The 19,789-nt window shown below is 34.8% G+C and overlaps 1 protein-coding gene across 5 annotated transcripts in view; it reads left to right on the top strand.

Moving 5' to 3' along the window:
- LOC145297709 (rho GTPase-activating protein 44-like) overlaps nt 1-19,789 on the top strand; it is a 473,021-nt gene that overhangs the window by 102,891 nt on the left and 350,341 nt on the right. The gene's annotated exons all lie outside the window — the stretch shown is intronic.

The following is a 19,789-nucleotide window of genomic DNA, read 5'->3' as shown; positions in this document are numbered from 1 at the left end:
GATTTAGACAAGCCCGTTCCACAGCAGACATCCTAACTGTGATCTCTGAACGTATATACCATTCACTAGACAAAGCGGGGGAGAGCAGAGCAGTGGCTCTAGATATATCTAAGGCTTTTGACAGGGTATGGCATGAGGGTCTCCTCAGGAAAATCAGATCATACTGTATCACTGGTACAATACATAACATAATTAAATCCTTCTTAGATAAGAGAAAAATCCAGGTTGTTGTCGACGGTCGTACATCTAAACAATATGATATAAATGCAGGGGTGCCCCAGGGTTCTATCCTTGGACCTCTATTGTTCCTGATATTCATAAATGACCTCCCCGACAAAATTGCCTCTGAGATGGGTATATATGCTGATGATACTACACTCTATGGCAGGCACGACAGGAAGACGAATGAACACATTTCTAAAGAAATGGCAGAAACACTAGAGGAAGACCTCCAATCTGTGGTGGAATGGGGACAAAAGTGGTTGGTCGCGTTCAATGCTGCCAAGACTAAACTAGTTTCATTCAATAATTACAAGAAACCCTCTCTACCACCTATAGCAATGGCCAACGACTCTTTATCCAAGAGTACATCTTTCACACTCCTTGGCCTAACGTTCACAGGAAACATGAGTTGGAACAATTGCATTGAAGGCATTGCCAGGGCCGCTGCAAGAAAGGTGGGCTCTCTCTACCGTGCTAGAAAACTACTAACACCCGAAAGTATCCTGTACCTCTATAAGGCCACCATTCGCCCATGTATCGAGTATTGCTGTCACATCTGGGCTGGTGCATCTGCTACTAGTCTCTCGCTCCTTGACAAGGTTCAAAAGAGAGTCGCAAACCTGATAGGCCCTGAACTGGCATCTAAGCTTCAGCCTCTGTCCCATCGACGAAACGTTGCATCCCTCTGCCTTTTCTACAAGTATTTTAATGGTGAATGCTCTGACGAACTGCAGACACTTGTGCCCCCACGACGTGAGCACCCCCACACTGTAGAGATCCCTAGATGTAAAAGATCTTTTTACTCCAATAGTTTCTTCCCCAGAACCGCTAGACTCTGGAATTCCATTCCAGGTCCCTTCTTTCCCAACAGTATTGACGTTCAGAAGTTCAAGTGTAACGTGAACCGACATCTTGCTGCCCAAATCCCTACATAGTACCCCAGCAGTTGTTGCCCCTGATAGTAGCCCCCTACACCAAAGTGGCAATTTGCCTTGTTTAGGGCGAAAATGTAATGTAATAATACCCTTTCCCTGGAGTATTGCTGCAGTCTTATTCAAGGAATTCCCAAAATATTGCAGGCTGCCAAATTGCAGAAGGTTATACTACTGAATATTAACTAGTTCATTGTGTTCCTGTTGTATTTGTGTTGCATTAATGTCCTAAAGTTACATTAAAATAACAATTTTCCATTGTGCGGACTTTCTTTTTGCCTCCTCAATTTGAAGTTATTTTTTTAAATTGACGTGAACACCAAAATATTTCAATTAAAAGTCAAATATGAACAGGTAAAATTATAGAAGAATAAAAGACCAATTAAACGAAGTATAGTTTGTTTGAACAGTTACATTAAATTTAGCTTGGATTTGCAGTTTTTGAAAAATTATAAATGCGGACATTCTTTTTGCCGCCTATGTACATTCTGTTAAGGCTATGTTCGTCAGTTGATACCGGCTCATCTCGACCTCCCAAGCCACGGTCTACTTCTGACTGTCATCAACTAGACACTGTCCTTAATTGGACCATCAAAAAATGTAAATACTAGATCCTGCAAACCGCTCCCAATCATTGTAAAGCTTCTTGCAAATCCTAAACATATCTCGGGTCCTTTTGTTCCGGTCATCTGCTGCAGCTTGATTACAATCCTCCTAGGCTCTCCTTTGTCTACCTCAGTGAACAACTGCCACTCCAGTGTTCTCCTGATAAACCCATTTCCTGTTCCTTTGTACACCAGATAAACTTGTTTCCTCTTGTCTATTGTCATAGCTTTTCTCTTTTCTTCCTAACACGAGCTAACGTCAATAGTATCACAGTTTATTTGGATGACTTTTTTTATGTATTAAAAGTGTTTTTTTTTGTTTTTTTTTAGGGTAGGGGGTGCTAATATTTTTGCTACAATTTTTTTTTCCACTTGCAGTTTTTAATCACTCAAAAAATATTTTTGAGTTGGGCCTGCTATGGATTTTAATGAACCAAACTGTAGTTTAATATATGATCCTGTCATGGGAAGGGTGTACTAGCTATTAAAAATAACTTTATTTCCCTGATAATGGTTGTAGTGTTAGAAAAACCCCAGTTCACTTACTCAGATTGTGGAAAGGGAGCTGATGTGACTCCCTTTTAATTTTTATTGTTTTTTTTTTTGTGTGTGTGTGTGTGTGTGTGTGTGTGTGTGAAGTACTTGTAAGTATTGAGTACACAGTATATGCAGTAGAATTACACGGAAGTAGAGATGATAACCAGGTTGTATGCGAGAAATAATAAGGCAACAGAAACCAATGAGAACTCTGATGTGGAGCAAGTGTATTTGAATGGTGAGGTTATCAAGGTTATTCAGAAGTTCTGTTACTTTGGTAATACCATTGGAGCACAGAGAAAAATCAGTGCTAGTGCGATTACAAGAATTAGAAATGAATGTAGTAAATTCACAGAACTTCTACCATTACTAACCTGTTGAGCAAGTAAAGAATCTATCAGGCATGTGTGTGCAGTCAGAGAGTTTGAATCACTTGAGACTGAATATTTACTTCCTTCCAACCACAGGAAAATGTGGCACAAGGCAAGGAAATGGTGAGAATTAAGCTAACAAATTAACTTCTCAAAGATGGGAGGTGATGCCTGGGGGAATGGACCTCCTATGGCTATCCAGGATTAATACCTAATCCGAAGGATACTGAAATAGACAATAGAAATAGTACCGAATTTCTAAAAGAGCTATGGGAACCGAACTTCCTTTAAAATTTAAAATATATCCTATTTTAACAGAATTTATATTGTGTATAAAATTATCAAATTGAAATGGGCCCAAATCTCACTGTTACCCTATGTGTCAAGTTGTAACAGGGAGCGTATGGGCGTGTGTGAGAAAATTAGCAGCAGCTGAAGGATAGCAGGCTAGCGAAAATATTAGCAGCAGCAGCTATTATGACATGTATGCAAATTAGCAAGTGTGTGCAAGCTTGCGTCACAAGAAAAGGAGAGAAAAACATCATGTGGTTAAGAGAAGCAAGTTGCACGCCAGAGAAGATAGACCTGTAAATACAGGTGTGAGAAAGGTGACAAGGACAGTGTGTGTGTGTGTGTGTGTGTGTGTGTGTGAAATGACTTTTGAAAAATAATGAAATGTGTGGTTTTGGAAGAACCATGAATAAATGCATCTCATTTGCACATTAAAAAAAAAAAAAATTGTAAGTCAGATTTTTATTTCTTTCCTATTTTGTTTGTTCCTGCGATGGTACAAAATATATGCACACTTCCGCCTTTAAGTGACCTATGGAACAGGAACCATAAAACTTCAAGTACGTATATTAGATTTTAATGAAGTTTAAACCATATGCATAAGATAATTTAGTTTTTCAACATTTTAACTTCTTCTGACTATATTAGGAGATGAAAGGGAGAAACGAAACAGTAAAAACAAAGTAATATGGTGTTATAAGCACAGTGAAAAGGTGATCTTAATTTAATCCTGAGCAATATTTGGTCTTTAAAAACTTGATATTTGTTGAATTCTAAGAATGTCCAGAAAATTAAGCTTCTGCTACATGTCGCCCAAGACTTCATGTCATCACACAACTTCCTGAACACATCAGCTTAAATTCTTAAACTAAACTTTTAATGAAAAATTCTTTTTTACTTAATCTTAGGAATTTTCCTAACATCATTCTAATCCTCCCATGTTCAAATATTACTACATATGTTGTTCTGACTGAATCCTTATTGTTTCAGGATTAGCGTGCAGACTGATAACCATGTAGAGCATGTCTTTTTCATGAACTGAAAAAAATGACATAGTAATGTTTCTCATTCAATCCTGAGCAATATTAGATTATTGTAAGACCCCCCACATAACAAAAAAATTGGATACCACCATTGAATCTTTATATCCATAAAAGTGAAAATGTGTGCGTGTCTGTCTGTCTGTCTGTGTACATTTCCCTACGCAATAACTATCAATTTTCAGTCTATAGACTCGAAATTTGATTTACAGGGTATTGAGATTTGGGAAAATCTTTGCAATCTATTTTCAGTCAGAAATTTTGCTGTTAAGGGGTCAAAGTTCAATGATTTGATCTTTGAGAACTCTACCAAACTCCTCCGCCAATTTTGGGTCTAAACACTTCAAATTTTAGATATAGGCTCCTTGGACATGGATCTAACTTAATAACTTGATTTGAGCCCAAACAATAAATGTTAAGGGGTCATAATAGGGGTCAAAGTTAAAAAAAAAAATTGACCTCTGTGGTCTCTACTAAATTACTCAGACAATTTCTGGTCTAAACATTTGAAATTTTACATAAAGGGTATTCAGAGATAGGGCAAGCTTTTTAATTGGTTTGGGTCGAAAATTTGAGCTACCAATATATAAATCTATGTATGTTTGCATGTCTACCTAAAACTTTTGACAGAGGTGACGAATTTTCACAAGATCAGTATCGTTTGGAAGCTCGACCCTTCAGACGACAAATACCAAAAAATTGGCTAAAAACATGATTTTCTTCACCCTCAACTGGGCACTTTTTTACAGGGAAGAGTCGCTTTTTGCACCAATATTTTCAAAAGTCATCCCCTCTTTTTGATTGTCTAGCCTTAATTTAAACCTATGTCACTTCCGGTTTGGCAGTGGTCGTAACAGCAAAGACGTCTCACGATTTTCCCCGTTCTTTTCCTCCTTCACGGTATGGGTTCGAGCCTGCCTTCCTACTACCACTTTTTTTTTATTGCTCAACATACACCGCCAAACACCCGAGCAACGGCTGGCTGAAATGCTAGTATTATATAAAATGTATTTTTTATGGAAAGTTGCTTGATCTTGGCTGTAGGGCTTTCTTTTTTTTCTCTTTTTTCAGTTGTAGCCAAGGACAAAGAAAGTGTGTGCGTGTGTGTATGATAACTGGAAAGACGGCACACTTTTACATTACAACCTTGAATATGAAAATAACAGAGACAACTTACATTTATCGAACGAATCACTCTAGCATTGAAAAAAAAAAATGGTAACCTGTTTATATCACAATAAAATTTGTTTGCATTCGAACAAGAGGCTATTTACGTCACGTGATTCTTTAATATTGGATAAGAATTTTGTATATTACTAATGAGGAAGCTTGAAAGATGAAAAAACTTCAGACAAAAGTGAATATATATAAATATGTGTAAACTATGATGCTTTTAAAAATAAATATCAATGATTATTTTATACTTAAAAACACTAGTCTTTCATGCTTATGCAATTATCAGTGTAGGAAGTGATAATTAGAGGGTGGAACGATGAAATTGTCGCCCTAAAGAAAACAACGCTACAGTTTTATTTTTAAACTTTTTATTGAAAAAAAATCAATTCAAGTAATTTGATTATGTAGTAGAGCTGACATCTTTACAATGTAGCCACCTTCAGCCTCAATCACTGCTTCAATATGAGTCAGGAACTGGGAGTATGCCTTGTTCACAAGTGCCATCGGGAGCTCAGCGAATACTTGGCATATGGCGGCAATCAGGCTGGTTTTGGTGTTGTAGGAGGTCATGTTGGTGATGTTCTTGATGTATGACCAAATGAAGTAGTCCAGCAGGTTCAGGTCTGGGGGGAAGTGGTGGGGATCAATGAGAGAAGGGTACAAAGTCCTAGCACTCCTTCTGAAGTCAAATTTCGGTCTCTTTGTACTGTTGGGCTGGTGCCGAGTCCTGCTGCCACACCCAGATTCTGCCAGCAGCCAACTGATTGTACCAGGGGATCACCACACTCTTCAGCATATCCAGGTACACTTTGATGTTGACTTTCAACCTGACTTCAAAAATGTGAGGTGGCATGATGTGGCCCTCACTTAAAACTACTACAAAGACCATAACCATTGTCGAAAACTTTGTTTTCATCACCCTGGGCACGTCCCTGTTATTCGTGTCAATCCAGCTATGCATTTTAAGGGTGCTGGCAATAGTCTTGTTGTCATAACTTGGATTGGTAGAGAGCATGAGTTGTACAACGGCACATCTCCGATCTCGCTTGTTGAACATAGTGTCACTTTCAGACATGATAAAATGCTCCTATCGCTCTTGGGGATTTGTACACAACTGGCCAATTAGTAGATGGTCTGCGACAAAAAAAGAAAACCGGTTTTCATCAGAAATGGAATCATGTCATCTTTTTTTTAGGGTGACAATTTTATCGTTCCACCTTGTATTACTGATCAGAAGATCCGAACCCGGTTACAAAGCCACCCTTGACTTTGTAGACTAGCCTCTTTCCTCCAGGATATCAATGATTAAAACATGAATAGAAGGAAATCTATATATATAAAAGGCAAAATGTGTGTGTCTTGCAAAGGCTTCTTTCGCACGGGGGGGGGGGGGGGTTACTATTGCTTAGAACTGTTTATATACCCCCTATATAATAATAATAATATCTATGATTTGGGAACGTATAGATTTATTTGCATCGACTTTTACAAAATTATTGCTATTTTGGCTTCTCACGTGTTGATTCGGTTTTTTCGTATAAAAAGCAGAACTAATTCAAAGTTAAGTCTTCTCGGCATCGCGCCGGGAAACATCCAGAAGCAATCAGCTTTGATCAATGTTGTATATCAGACAGTTGCTATTCAATCTGGACAATTTGGAGCTGGTTTCCCCCTCCCCAACATCTGTTGGGGGGAAAAAAGTCAAATTTGGGTAAACAAACCCAAATGCTGCGTGACTTCTATTTCAAGCCTGTCTACGTTGTATGTCGCGGTGGCCCAATGGTTAATGTTGCACATTTTTTTTTTTCCCCACATTAATTTCCAACTCAAGGGTACGGGTTCGATCCTCATACTCACCTACCAAAACATTTTTTTATTATTTTACCCCCCCCCCCCATCCCCCCATCCCCGGGAGTTTTGATTTACCTCAAAACACCCGGGCCGCTAGTTATCTATAAATGCCATATTGGCTGATTTTCACAGTAAACAGTTGTGTGTGTGTGTGTATATATATATATATATATATATATATATATACACCAGTGACCTCAAAAACACTTTGGTACCAGCAGTCTAGGAATTCTGACCATTGCCGCTGCTGCTACTAATTTCTTGCTTCGACAGTCTTTCTCAGCACATCATTTGAATGTCACCTGAAGATGCCATGTGAATGGAGCGAAAACGTTCATGATACATATGGGACAAACATTAACATTTTTGATTTTCACACAAAAAAAGATAAGAAAAAATAAAAACGGTTTAATTTAACAGAAAAGATCTAAGTTGTCTTTAATAATGTTTATTTAAATGAAAAATGCTGCCTAAATACATGCAATTCATATAATATTATAATGGTTCTAGAATGGTTTTAGAAGGCGAACCATTAAAAGATACACATGCCTTACCTAAAAATGCTACTTTTATTTTTGGTGTCTTTAAAAAAAAAAAAAACACCCAATATTTTTGCTGATGAGGAGACTTTGTTTCAAAACTATATGATAAAAGTATTGTCCAAGACTTATTGTCTATCTCAATAAAAACACCGTTTCCGAAACGATCGTACAATTTATTGATTTGTCTGTTCTTCTTTATGAAACCGATTTTTAATTATAAATTATCAATCATCTTGCTCAATATATATATATATATATATATATATATATATATATACACACACACGGCACAATCACATTAACACACCCATTCTTGCCAGATCACCAAAAGTAAGCCACGTTGAGCCTGGCCAGTATCAAATGAGTAATCATTTGGGAAGGCTAGGTGCTGTATGTACCATGCCGAGTCATAGAAATTTCCAGGTTAGTATCTGGGGGCGCATTAATTCACTGGGAGAGATGCAGCACCAGTCTTCGTTAAGATATGCATCTATAGAAAGGAAACTCTGATGTAAAACACCTGTGGTCTACTGTATACTCTGTCCTGTGGCAGTCATCTGCACTGACAAATGTTAGCAGTAATACCAAAAAGTGTGGTTGGTTCTACACAAAGCCTTCACCACTATAAACAAATCATATGTGGTGATTTCCGAGCAATTTAGTTGTTTTGGCGGAATCTCATACATTGAAATCGACGGGAGAGTTGATTTTATATATATATATATATATATATATATATATATATATATATATTCATTTAATTGACAGGAAAATTTAGACTGATTAAATATAAATATTTTATTTATATTTTATGATAATATTCCCTATATTTATACTTTTTTTTTTTTTGCCTGTAGTTTTGAATCTAAAATCTCTAAGCACGGCTATAATTGTAAAGGATTAAACGTGGCAATTTAAGTATTGTTATATCTTGGTAGGCTTTTTTTTTTCTTTTTTTTTTTTTTACATAGGCATCACCACATTATCAAGGCCAAGAGACCACTCAAGGATAAGGGTTAAAGAGTGTACAGTAGAAATTGGACAATATAGTAATCATTAGTAATGAAAATTTGGTAAATTTGTTAACTTATATGGAACGGCTCATCAAGAACTTATTTACGTTAGACTTGAAGACAACCATATTGTAGTCAGCCGGAAAGCAGGAAAACGGAAGACAATTGCACAGGCGTGCAGTTCTAAGAAAGAAGCTTTGTTCATGGAATCTACGTTTAGGTTTAGGCACAGATAAAGAGTGGGGGAAATTATTGATAGTGTTTACAGCTAGACGAGTGTTTCTTGTGAAAGTTTGGCGAGGAGGGACCATAGATTGAAGCTCAGGCTTATCATTTCTACAGCTTTTTTTTTTCCCAGAAAATTTCCAGTATGTTTTTAATTTATGAATTTTATGATTTTTAAGGCTTTCCATTTCTTTTCACCAACTTTTATCCTCTTAAATTTAAAGGGGGGGAAAAACAAACTTTAACTATTTTTTTTTCTGAGGAACATATAAAACTGCCGAGTTGTTTGGTGCTTTTTCATCATTCAATGACATGCATGTAAGACAATAAAATATTATGAATGAAAAAATATATATTTGGCTTTGGAATGTTCACTACCGATAATATATATTGGTGGGAGTCAGCAACCAGAGTATGTGATAGTGTGAGAAAGCAAAGTAGTAGCGGGCACTTTTTACGAGAAGTAGTTAGTGGAGAGGTGGATTTTGTAGTTTATAATAGTGCAGGGAGAATGTAGGCAGTGGAAAATTGATTTGGTACATGGAGAGTAGGGTAGTTGAAGGCATTTAGTTATAGAGATAAATATAATTTCTACTACTACGAGATTTTCTTGACACAGTTGATAGAGCGCCGGACATGATCATGTGGGTCTCTGTTTCAAATCTCATTAAGTCTAGCTGCACTGATGATTCATAGGGATTCCAAAACACGTCTCTATGAATAATATTTTAGATAATATATAAATTCGAATTTAACTTTAATAAATAATTATATTTAAAAAAAAAAAAATTATACACTTGCCTAGTCTTTAAACCATTAAATTTTGAATTCCGATAGCATAGTGGCTTTAAACAGATGTTTATATTTTGAGAAATGTATATCTATGTGCCACGCCGAATCGTAGAAACTTCTAGGTTGGTATCTGGAGACACGTTTAATTCACCTGAGGAGATGCCCCAAATAAACTTGTCTGATGTGTAGGCGACAAGGTGGTACTCCACGTAAGGGTGTACCTGCAAGATGCCTTCCTGGACCTGCATGTCAAGTGCATGTTTTCCGTAGCGCATGGTAATATCTGAAATTTGTGCAACACGAAGTTGCACCTTGTGGATCACCTAAAACACTTTGTAGCTGGGCTGGCTCGATCCTAGTAAGCAAAATGTATACTTTTATGGTAGGTCTGCCAACGACGATATGGGGAAGTTTGAAAGTTGAAATAATATTTTGTACAAAATAGAATGTTTAGTAGATTAAGTAATAGCACAGGCAGATGTTTAGAACATCAATATTTCTGTCTGTAAGTCTGACCATATTCTACCATGAATAAGGTCTGACTTAATCAAAATATTGGCGGTCTAAACATGTTTGTGTTATTATTTTGACTAGTTTGTTTCCATGCTTATCCATTGATTCCATATATATATATATATATATATATATATATATATATATATATAAACTAAATTTACTCACATAAAATTAATATACGAAAGTATAGATTTATGCGTAAGCTTTAAGTATTTACTTCAAAAGTGCTCAATACGTAAGTAGAGCTAGTTAGTAAGTTATAAAATTATAAAAGCTTAATCGCCATATACATTTTATAAGTTACTATATATATATATATATATAAAATCTTACTTGCTTTCTATCTCTACAAAGCATTACATTCCTTTTTAAAGTCTATGAATCCTGTTCTTTGTTACACTTTCACTGCTACCAGATCAGGCTGTCTGAAGATATAGAGCTTCCTGACTTAAATGCACCAAACTTCGGTGTTATTGTTTTTGTTTTTTTTTTCATTTCATTTGTAAAACTCAATCATGTTCTGACAAAACAAAAAACAATTTTTCCCTACAAAACATGCAAACTAAGCACCATGCATGAATATTCGAAGAAATAAAGAACTTACAGCATAAAAACTTTTACTTAAAATTATTGAACCCAAAAACGGTTGATAACCCATTAAACAAAACAACTAAACACCATGAATATTTAACAATATTAAAAAAAATAAAGCATAAAAACTTTTTTCCAAAGTTACATCAAATAATGCGAAAATAGTTGATGTGCTGTAAAACAAAACGACCAAACTAAGCAACTCCCAGTGCTGAGTTGACTTCACTGCATATTTTAAATCCTCGAACCCACTCTACCCGCAACCCAAATATTTACTTGCACTCAAACACATCCAAACTTTCTATTGTTGAACACGTGTCCTCCATGAATACTATTTCCCTGCTTTCCTCTCTCCTTTCCTCTCTCTCTCTCTCAAGTCTAAGTCAACACCAATGATTTCAAAACAGTAAAGTTGGTCAGTTAGTCATGACATGCCGTGAACTAGTGAACCAGACACACTGTCAAGTGTTTATTATTCTCTATTACAGGTACAGAACCTCTTATCTGAATTCCAGGAATCTTGAAATACCAGAAAGCAGGATACTTTTCTCTTTTCTTTTTTAATTGACATACGGTACATTAAACCGTTTCCTTTTCTTTTGTCAAACGGTTGATTAAACATGTTCAGAGAGCAGAAATTGCAAAGATGATGAAATACCAAAGTCTCATGTACAACATGAAAAGAAACTGGAATCTTAGGAAAATCTCTATTATTCCAGTAATTGTAGGAGCAACCGGACTCATGAAAAAGTGACTACATGGTAAATATACTTGGTGAACCAAGTGCAATACGGGTTACAAACAATTGCACTTTAACAGAAGGCTAGAATCTTATGAAGAATGCTTTCCTTTTTCTTAATAAACAAAAACTCAAATGATGACTGTTAAAAAATTTGACATTGTTGAATCCTCAAATGTTAAAAGACAGGGAATAAGTTTTTCCTCAGTTAATGGAATTTCGAAAATTTATACTTTTCTCTTCAGAGGAAATGAATAATAATGCAAATCTTTAGACTAACCAGCAAGGTTTTTTTTTTTTTTTTTTTTTTTTCCCAAAGGAGTCACCATTTATCAAGGCCCTGGGGCCACTCGAGGATAAGGGTTAATGAGTGTACAGTAGTCAATAGAAAAATGTTGTACTAATCGTTAGGAGTGGAAATTTGGTAAATTGGATTACTTAAGGGGATGGCTCATCAAGAACTTGTTTACATTGGACTTGAAGACAATCAGTTGGAATGCAGAGAAATGGAAAAGCGTTTGACAGGCGTGCAGTTCTAAAAAAGAAGTTTCGTTCATGGAATCTCCGTTTAAGTTTAGGCACAGATAAAGAGTGGGGAAATTATTGATAGTGGGTTCAGCTAGACGAGTGTTTTTCGTGAAAGTTTGAAGGGGGGAAGTTTAGACACAGATAAAGAGTCGGGAGAATTATTGATAGTGGTTTCTTCTACTTTATTTGACTAGTCATTTCTTCTGAAGAAAAGTATACATTCTTGAAATTTCATAAATTAAGGAAAAACTTCTGTATTCAATGTTTTGAACATTTGATTGAATAACATAAAAAAAAAATGTTTACCTGTCATTTTATTTTCATTAATACTCAATCTAGAATATTTAGCATCTCCTTTAAAATAGGATCTATTTCATAATAGTCTCATCTTATGCGCCTTATTATTGTTGAGCCGTCTCTATCATAAGAGAAATAATTTCCACTTAACATAAATCAATGTTTTTCTATAGAATAAATTTCTCTCTGTTGCTATTAAAATATATGTGAACAATAAAAGTACATATAAACGCTAAGCTTTCTTCTTAAATTAGTTGTGGTTTGTTAGCACAATGGATATGTTGCTTGGCTGCTGATTGCATTTGGATTGGAATCGCCGTTCGGATTTCCAATTGGTGTCGATATAATTATGTCTAACAACACTGAGGTCCTGGATATGAGCTTAAACTATATCCGATGGTGAAGCCCCAGCTTGCGGGCTCTGGAGAGTGTGGAGCCATCCTTTAATTGCCATTGCTCCCAGGTCCACTCTGACCCGGAGTGGTAGTACCTGTTAGGGTCCCAACTATGGGTTAAATAGAAACTGACTTACAAAAAACAAATGTATTCTATTAAAAAAATTTTTCTTCAAAATTACCAGATTCGGCATTAAATAACCTGAAAAGGGTTGATATACCGTAAAACAAAAACAACCAACCAACCACACTGATGAGTTGTAGCCAACAAAATGGCTGCGAATGACTACTTTGTGTGTGTAAATTTTTTTATTTTCAAAAGTCATTGAAATTTTAAGTACATTATTTTATTGGATATAGATTAGTTTTGTATTCCATGTATGCTTCTAGAGATATAATTTGATATGACTTTTTAGCCTGTTAAAAACTGACAAAAGTTATAGCCCGTTAATTTAGAAGTGTTTTATGCCAAATTGATTGCTATATATGGTTAAATTTGTGCTCATTTTTGCATTAAATACTAATCCCTAATTGTGCATCAAATACCATAATAATTTGTTTGCTGGACTTTATCATAACAAAGGTTCATACAAAATTTCAGTCAGATCGCGACAGTAGTTTCTGATGAGAAAAAGTTGAACAGACAGACAGAGAAATATAATGTGGATAATAAGTGGTGGTTGAAGCATAAAACATTTTTTTTTTTAAATTTTAAGGTGTCCATTTTTCATCAGGAAATGACTATAATGCTGGGAAAAAATGGCAGTGAGGCCATCTATGTGTGGAGTAATATGTTAAAACTTAGTCATTTTTTGGGAGGATGACATATTTTATGTTGGATGATTTTATATTACATGTTAAAATTTGATGTACTTTGGAATAGAATAGCTTTTTCTTGTTGCGTTCGATGCAGATCCCCCTAGAAAAGTAGAGAATCATCTGCTTTATAATTTTTTTTTTTTGTATTGATGTTCTGTCATGCATATTCAGATGTACATTACAACATGGCCGAATGAAATGCTGTCATTATATCGACTGTTGAGGCAAATATGAATATGTTATCCTGAACCACATCATCATCATAATTGTCGTTCTTCAGGGATCTACAATTATCTTTTACCATTTTCTATTTGTAAATGTTTTCGCTCGTTTATTGCATGGATGAAAAATCGATATTACTTCATTATACAAATGTCAAACGGTTCATCATGGTGAATAGTTTCCCCCTCAAGAATGCCACGGATACATTGGATCTTCATTCTTCATTGCGTGCATGGTTGATTTAATGAATACCGTCATGCACTATAAAATCGGTCGCACGGTCATATTGGTATTAGATCTACTGCATCATTTACTCGCTAGTTCTATCGAAGAGGTTGTCTGAAAATATCGGTTTTTTTTTCACTTAAATGCACCAAACATAAATGATGTTGTCTTTGCTCTCCTTTTGTAAAATACAATTATGTTTTTGCAATACCGAAAACAATTTTTCTCTACAGAACAATCAAACCAAACATGAATTTGTAGATATAAATAACTTAAAGCATAAACCTTTTTCAAAATTACCAGTTTGGTATTAAATAACTCGAAAAGGGTTGATATGCCATAAAACAAAACAACCAAACCAAACTCCATGAATAAATATTTGAAGATATAAACAACTTGACAGCTTAAAAACTTTTTCCAAAATTACTGGATTCAGTATAATTTAGAAAGTGTTGATATGCCATAAAACACAACAAACCCACCTCAATTATGAATGAAATAGAAACTTGTATGCAATGACTTGCTTACAATAGTTTTTTTTTTTTTTTCGTTAACTTTAATCCCAAAAGGCTAATTTTCTTTTTAACAAACAAACCAAGCAACTTTTTGAGATTCTTGGAGTTGCAGGGAAATTAATCTGGACGGTGCTTGTGTTGAATATCCGTTGCTGAGTAACCGGAGATAACATGCAGCTGGAGCCAGAGATAAGATCCGGATGATCGGCGCAGAGACATATACTTGCAGATCCACTGGACAAAATACATCCGTTTGTTAAATAAACAATATATGGTTACCTTTAGCAGGTAGATAATATCCCAGAATGGGTATGTCAATTGAGGATGTGATAATAACCGGCTCAAATTAAGTTTGAAAGAAAATAATCTGCTAGCAAATTAGATCAACTACCGTGTACTCTCTTACTGGTTTCAGCATTCACCCTGCAATGGTCTGGTTGGCTCCATCCAGAGAATTAAATACACCTCGAATGAATGCTGACCAGGTCCACCACAGTAGCAAATACAAGTGTTAGGCAATTATTGTTCTAGACCAGCGGGTCCATATAGCTCAGGATCAGCTCTGTGTCTGGTTTCATCTTTCTAAGCCAGCTTTTCAGCAGAGGAGGGGGTTGGTTCAATGGTTTTGTGGATGAAACTCTCCACATGTCATGATGCTCACTGACTCTGCTAGCTTGCTGTCACAATAAAGATGTATCTATATATTTTTTACAGTTCTTTCAAGCGTAGCAGTAATATACAACATGGATTTGTGCGTCCAATTGAGTAGTGAATGGAGAAGAGTGAGAATTGTAGATCTCACGTGACAGTGACGTCACAAGTGAGAAGTGAGATAAGTTCTCATTCTCTGCCTATTTAATTTCAGCATAGGCAAGTTATCCCACTCCTCTTCACCAGGCTTGATTTGAGTGTGGGTGTGTATATATACTATAATTTTTTTTTTTTTTTTTTTTTTTTTTTTTTTTTGATATTCATATTAAAAACCCTTTTTTCTATTTATTTAAAAAGAAAATACAACTTTGTTAAATGTGAGTTGTGGAATTGTATTCATTTGCAAAAGATCTAGCTAATTTACATATTCTTTTAAACATTCATTTTAATTAATTCCCAATTAGTTTTTTCGGTTTTCTTATGGGATTATCATCTTTAGTTCACTATTACGTGTAATTATATTCATGCAAATATTCTACATGATTTATACTTGCGTAATATTTGCATAAAAGGTTGTACTAAAAACCAACCTTTTTCTATATATATATTTATGTATATGTATTTGTTTAAAGTTTTGCTGTCAGTTGTTAGTGTGTGTGTGTGTGTATATATATATATATATATATATATATATATATATATATATTGACGATTGTTTTTTCCATGGTTCATGATATGCTTTCTGTAAATAACTCCCTGCCCTCCAAAAAGAAGAAAAAAGTTAATATACAAAAAAAAAAAGAAAAAACTGGAACATATAGCTTATTTGTTGTATTATAACTGGGATGGCTGTTAGGCTATGTGAGTGATAAGTAAACATGGCTTCTAAAAGAAAATGACAATGCAACACTAACCTCACTTAAAAAAGAATTCACGAGAATTGTTTCAGACAAAGCATAAAGCCACTTAATGTAAAGAGCTAAAAAAAAAAAGATACTATTTCAGGGCCAAAGACTAACTGTAAATATTAGATGGATGGATTCTGACCCAGAAAATAGCAACTTTTTCTCTTTTGTCAAAAACATCACCTATGGAATTCTCCACAAGGTTTATTTTACAGCGAAATTATCTTGCTGATGTCCTCTACTCCTTGTGTTGTAAAAGTCTTAATAGAAATAAATGAAATATGCTTCCAGTTGAGATGATATTGATCACTTTGAGGTTCTTGCCATTTGTGACAAGGGTTAGAAGTATTAATATTTAACCTAGTTCCCAGGAGGCTGCATTTCTCTCCTTACACAAAGCAAGTGCAGGGTAAGTAACTGATACCTATGGTGCCACAGTCATTGAAATTATGTCAAAGAGCTGACCTCAGTTTTTGTTATTACCATACAAGCGTATAAAAGAACTGAGGTAGTGCAATAACATGAAACTGAAATATATTTGGGATCAAATAATTACTTTGCAACCAGACTAATAAAGCAGTTTTAATATACATAGATCTGTGTACATTTCAATGGTTCATGCATCCTGTAACCTAGGTGCTCAGTTTGTTGGTAAATATTAGCCACCTGAGTTAGGTCCAACTTGATCTTCATAGCAGCACACACTGATTACATTTTAACCATCTTTTTAAGTGTTTCTAACCACTGTCTCCCTAACATTTCATCATGTGCTTGGCATCCCTTGCCAGATGCAATCACAAAGCATTTTCCATTTATTTTTTAATTTTTTTTTTTTTTTTTAATTTTTTTTTTAATGAAAATCGCTTCAGACAAGGCATGAAACCACTTGATGTAAGGAGCTAAAAAAAAAAAGAATACTACTTCCAGCAACAAAACTTATTGACGGGAAGTGTTAGATGAAATCTATTCTGACCCAGGAAACAACAATTCTTCCTTTGTCAGAAACGTTGCTTATGGAATGAGGATTAAAGGGCAGGATAAGGCTTCGCACAGACTTGAAAAGCCCTTGAATTTTGACTTTTGCCTTTAAAAGGCCTTATTTCTATTATTACCTTGAAAAATCCTTGAAAATATGGAAAATGTCTTGAAAAGGCCTTGAAAATTGTATTCATTGTGTCCAGTAAAAATTTGTGCCAAAATATTAAAAATAAAGTTGAAATAAATACAATTAAATTATTTTTTAAGTATTAATAAAAATACCATTAAAATATTTTTTTAAATATTGAAAATAAAATAAAAATGCATTGTTCTGAAATTGCGTCGTATTATTGTGGAGTTACATCCTTTTATCACAAAACTACCTTGGGTAGTTTTGTGATAAAGATTCAAATTTCTGTCTATTTTTGTTCTCATTTATAATTTAATTTTTTTTTTTGGGGGGGGGGTACTAAGGGAGGAGTCGTCGCAGGCACCATAAATAAAATTACCCTACCTCTAAAAATACTTTCCTTGTGCAGACGGAACTCTCGAAACGCACCCCTCCACCCTCTTTCAAAAAAAAAAAAATTATAATTTAAAATTAGCCCAACCCATCCGCCCTCCCCCCAAAAATGAACAAGACGGCAGCCATCTTGGTTAGAAATTAAAAGCTGTGAAGAAAGTTAATATTCAAGATGAAATAAAAAGCATTCAAAATTACTTAAATACCAAAAAATGATGCAGTTTTTTTTTTTTTTTTTTTTTTTTTACATAGGCATCACCACATTATCAAGGCCAAGAGGCCACTCAAGGATAAGGGTTAAAGAGTGTACAGTAGAAATTGGACATTATAGTAATCATTAGTAATGAAAATTTGGTAAAAGGTTGCAAAGTAATTGTTATTGGCTATGGTAACATATATTTGTTGTATATTTGAGTTTTTACCACTTTTTCAAATTGCTGTGGATTGTGAAACAACCCAAAATTTTATTTTGAAAACTATAATTTTGTCTGGAGAACGCCTTGAAAAGTCCTTGAAAATGGACATAAAAATCTGTACGAACCCTGGGGAATCGAGCATTATAAGGCTGCCGAAAGTAAATTCAATATGCACTTTCTACTTTCTTTACTCACTTCTCTTTTAGTGCCATTTACATCTATCCATGCCTCTGTGACTATGTCTGCAAGATCTATCTTGCGTATTCAGGCTAGTGTTTCTGTGATCATACAATTAAAGAAGACATTCTGAACTTTATCATGCCATCCTCTGCTTAATACAATTGCTTTTGTAGACAATCACAATTCTCGGCCAATTACATGTTGGGGAATAGTCTATAAGAGAATGCAGTTATCGCTCCGGAATTGCAAGCTCAGCATCTTAGTTCAGTATTCTAATTCCTTACGTGATCTTTTCCAGAGTGGATCCCCATTTCTGGGTTAATTTATATTAAAATTAGGTTGACAGAAACTTGCATTTTTTTTTCCTTAGTTGGCTTGTTCTCTATTGGTTTGAATTATGGTTCTGTGTCGTTTTAAGAAATCCACCTTCCTAGGCTTTGCCTTCTTGCCCTTTGAGAAGGGGGTAGTTTATTGCTAAGGCAATTCTTTTTTTTTTTTTCAGCCAGAGTGTGCTTCCTCTAGGCCGCTGGCTTTTTAAATTCCACTTTCTGACCATTCTGTTGAATCTTCCTGTCATGCGAGGGAGATAAATAAAAACTTTGAAAGGCTTTCTATATGTCTTTTCTTTTTCTTTTTTTTTTTTTTTTTTTTTTTTTTTTTTTTACTTCTGAGTCGAACAATATAATCCGGCTGATCGATTTTTAGACTGTAACTTTATTCAAACTATTAAAACAACAAAATGTAGATTTGATAGCGCACACACACACACACACACACACACACACACACACACACACACACACACACACACACACACAAAAACAGGAAATTACAATTTGTATATATTTATTCATATTTGTATGTATATTATCATCTCTCACTCAATTAATTTAAAAAATGAGAGGAGTTGGTTGAAAACAAATCTGTTTCAAAATAAATGTCTCTGGCTCTTAACTCTTGCAAAAAAAAAATGTTGATGCGAACTCCAAAGCTGCGGAATTGACTAAAATACACTTCTGCAGCAAAAATTGGTTAATCAGATTCCCAAAACTGCTGTGAATATTTTAAGAGTATCATTAATTTTAAATTGAATAGATTTTGTGTAATCATTCAAATATGTAAGTTTTAAGAATTTAGCTTAAAGCTTTTTTTTTTTTTTTTTTTTCTAGCCAAATGTTAGAATCACCGTCGTCTTAACGTCTGTTTGACATACTCGCATGTTCGAATTATTTGGATTATTCGGAAACTGTTTTCATCTTGAGTGTTATTTTCACAACGTTTTGTTGGATGTAACCTTCGATCTTCTTCGGTTGTATCTCGTTTGGCCATATCCTAAGTAATTTGCAATTGTGTTCTGAATATCTATCCAAACTGAGGATTGAACCTTTAACTTCCAGAAGAGTGTCACTCACAACTGAATTTTACCAAGTACTTTATCCACTAAACCATAAGCATGCTACCCTCTATTGGTTAAATAAAAGGTTTCGTTCAAAATTCTTTGCAGATTTCTGAGTTTGACGGAAAGATTCCCAAATTCAATAAAATACACATGAGGTTATAATGGATGAAATGTGAAAATAACACTCTGAGAACAGCAATCTGAGTAATCCAAATGATACAAAATTATCAAGTCTCATCTAACAACTTCAGGAACCTGCTGGCATGTGTTGGATGACTTTAAGAGATTGACGT

The sequence above is a fragment of the Euprymna scolopes genome, chromosome 18 (genome assembly GCF_053919585.1).
Source record: "Euprymna scolopes isolate OS-2025 chromosome 18, ASM5391958v1, whole genome shotgun sequence".
In the NCBI taxonomy this organism is placed as follows: Eukaryota; Metazoa; Mollusca; class Cephalopoda; order Sepiida; family Sepiolidae; genus Euprymna; species Euprymna scolopes.
The sequence above is the reverse complement of the archived record's forward strand: the minus strand, read 5'-3'. Positions and strand labels throughout refer to the sequence as shown.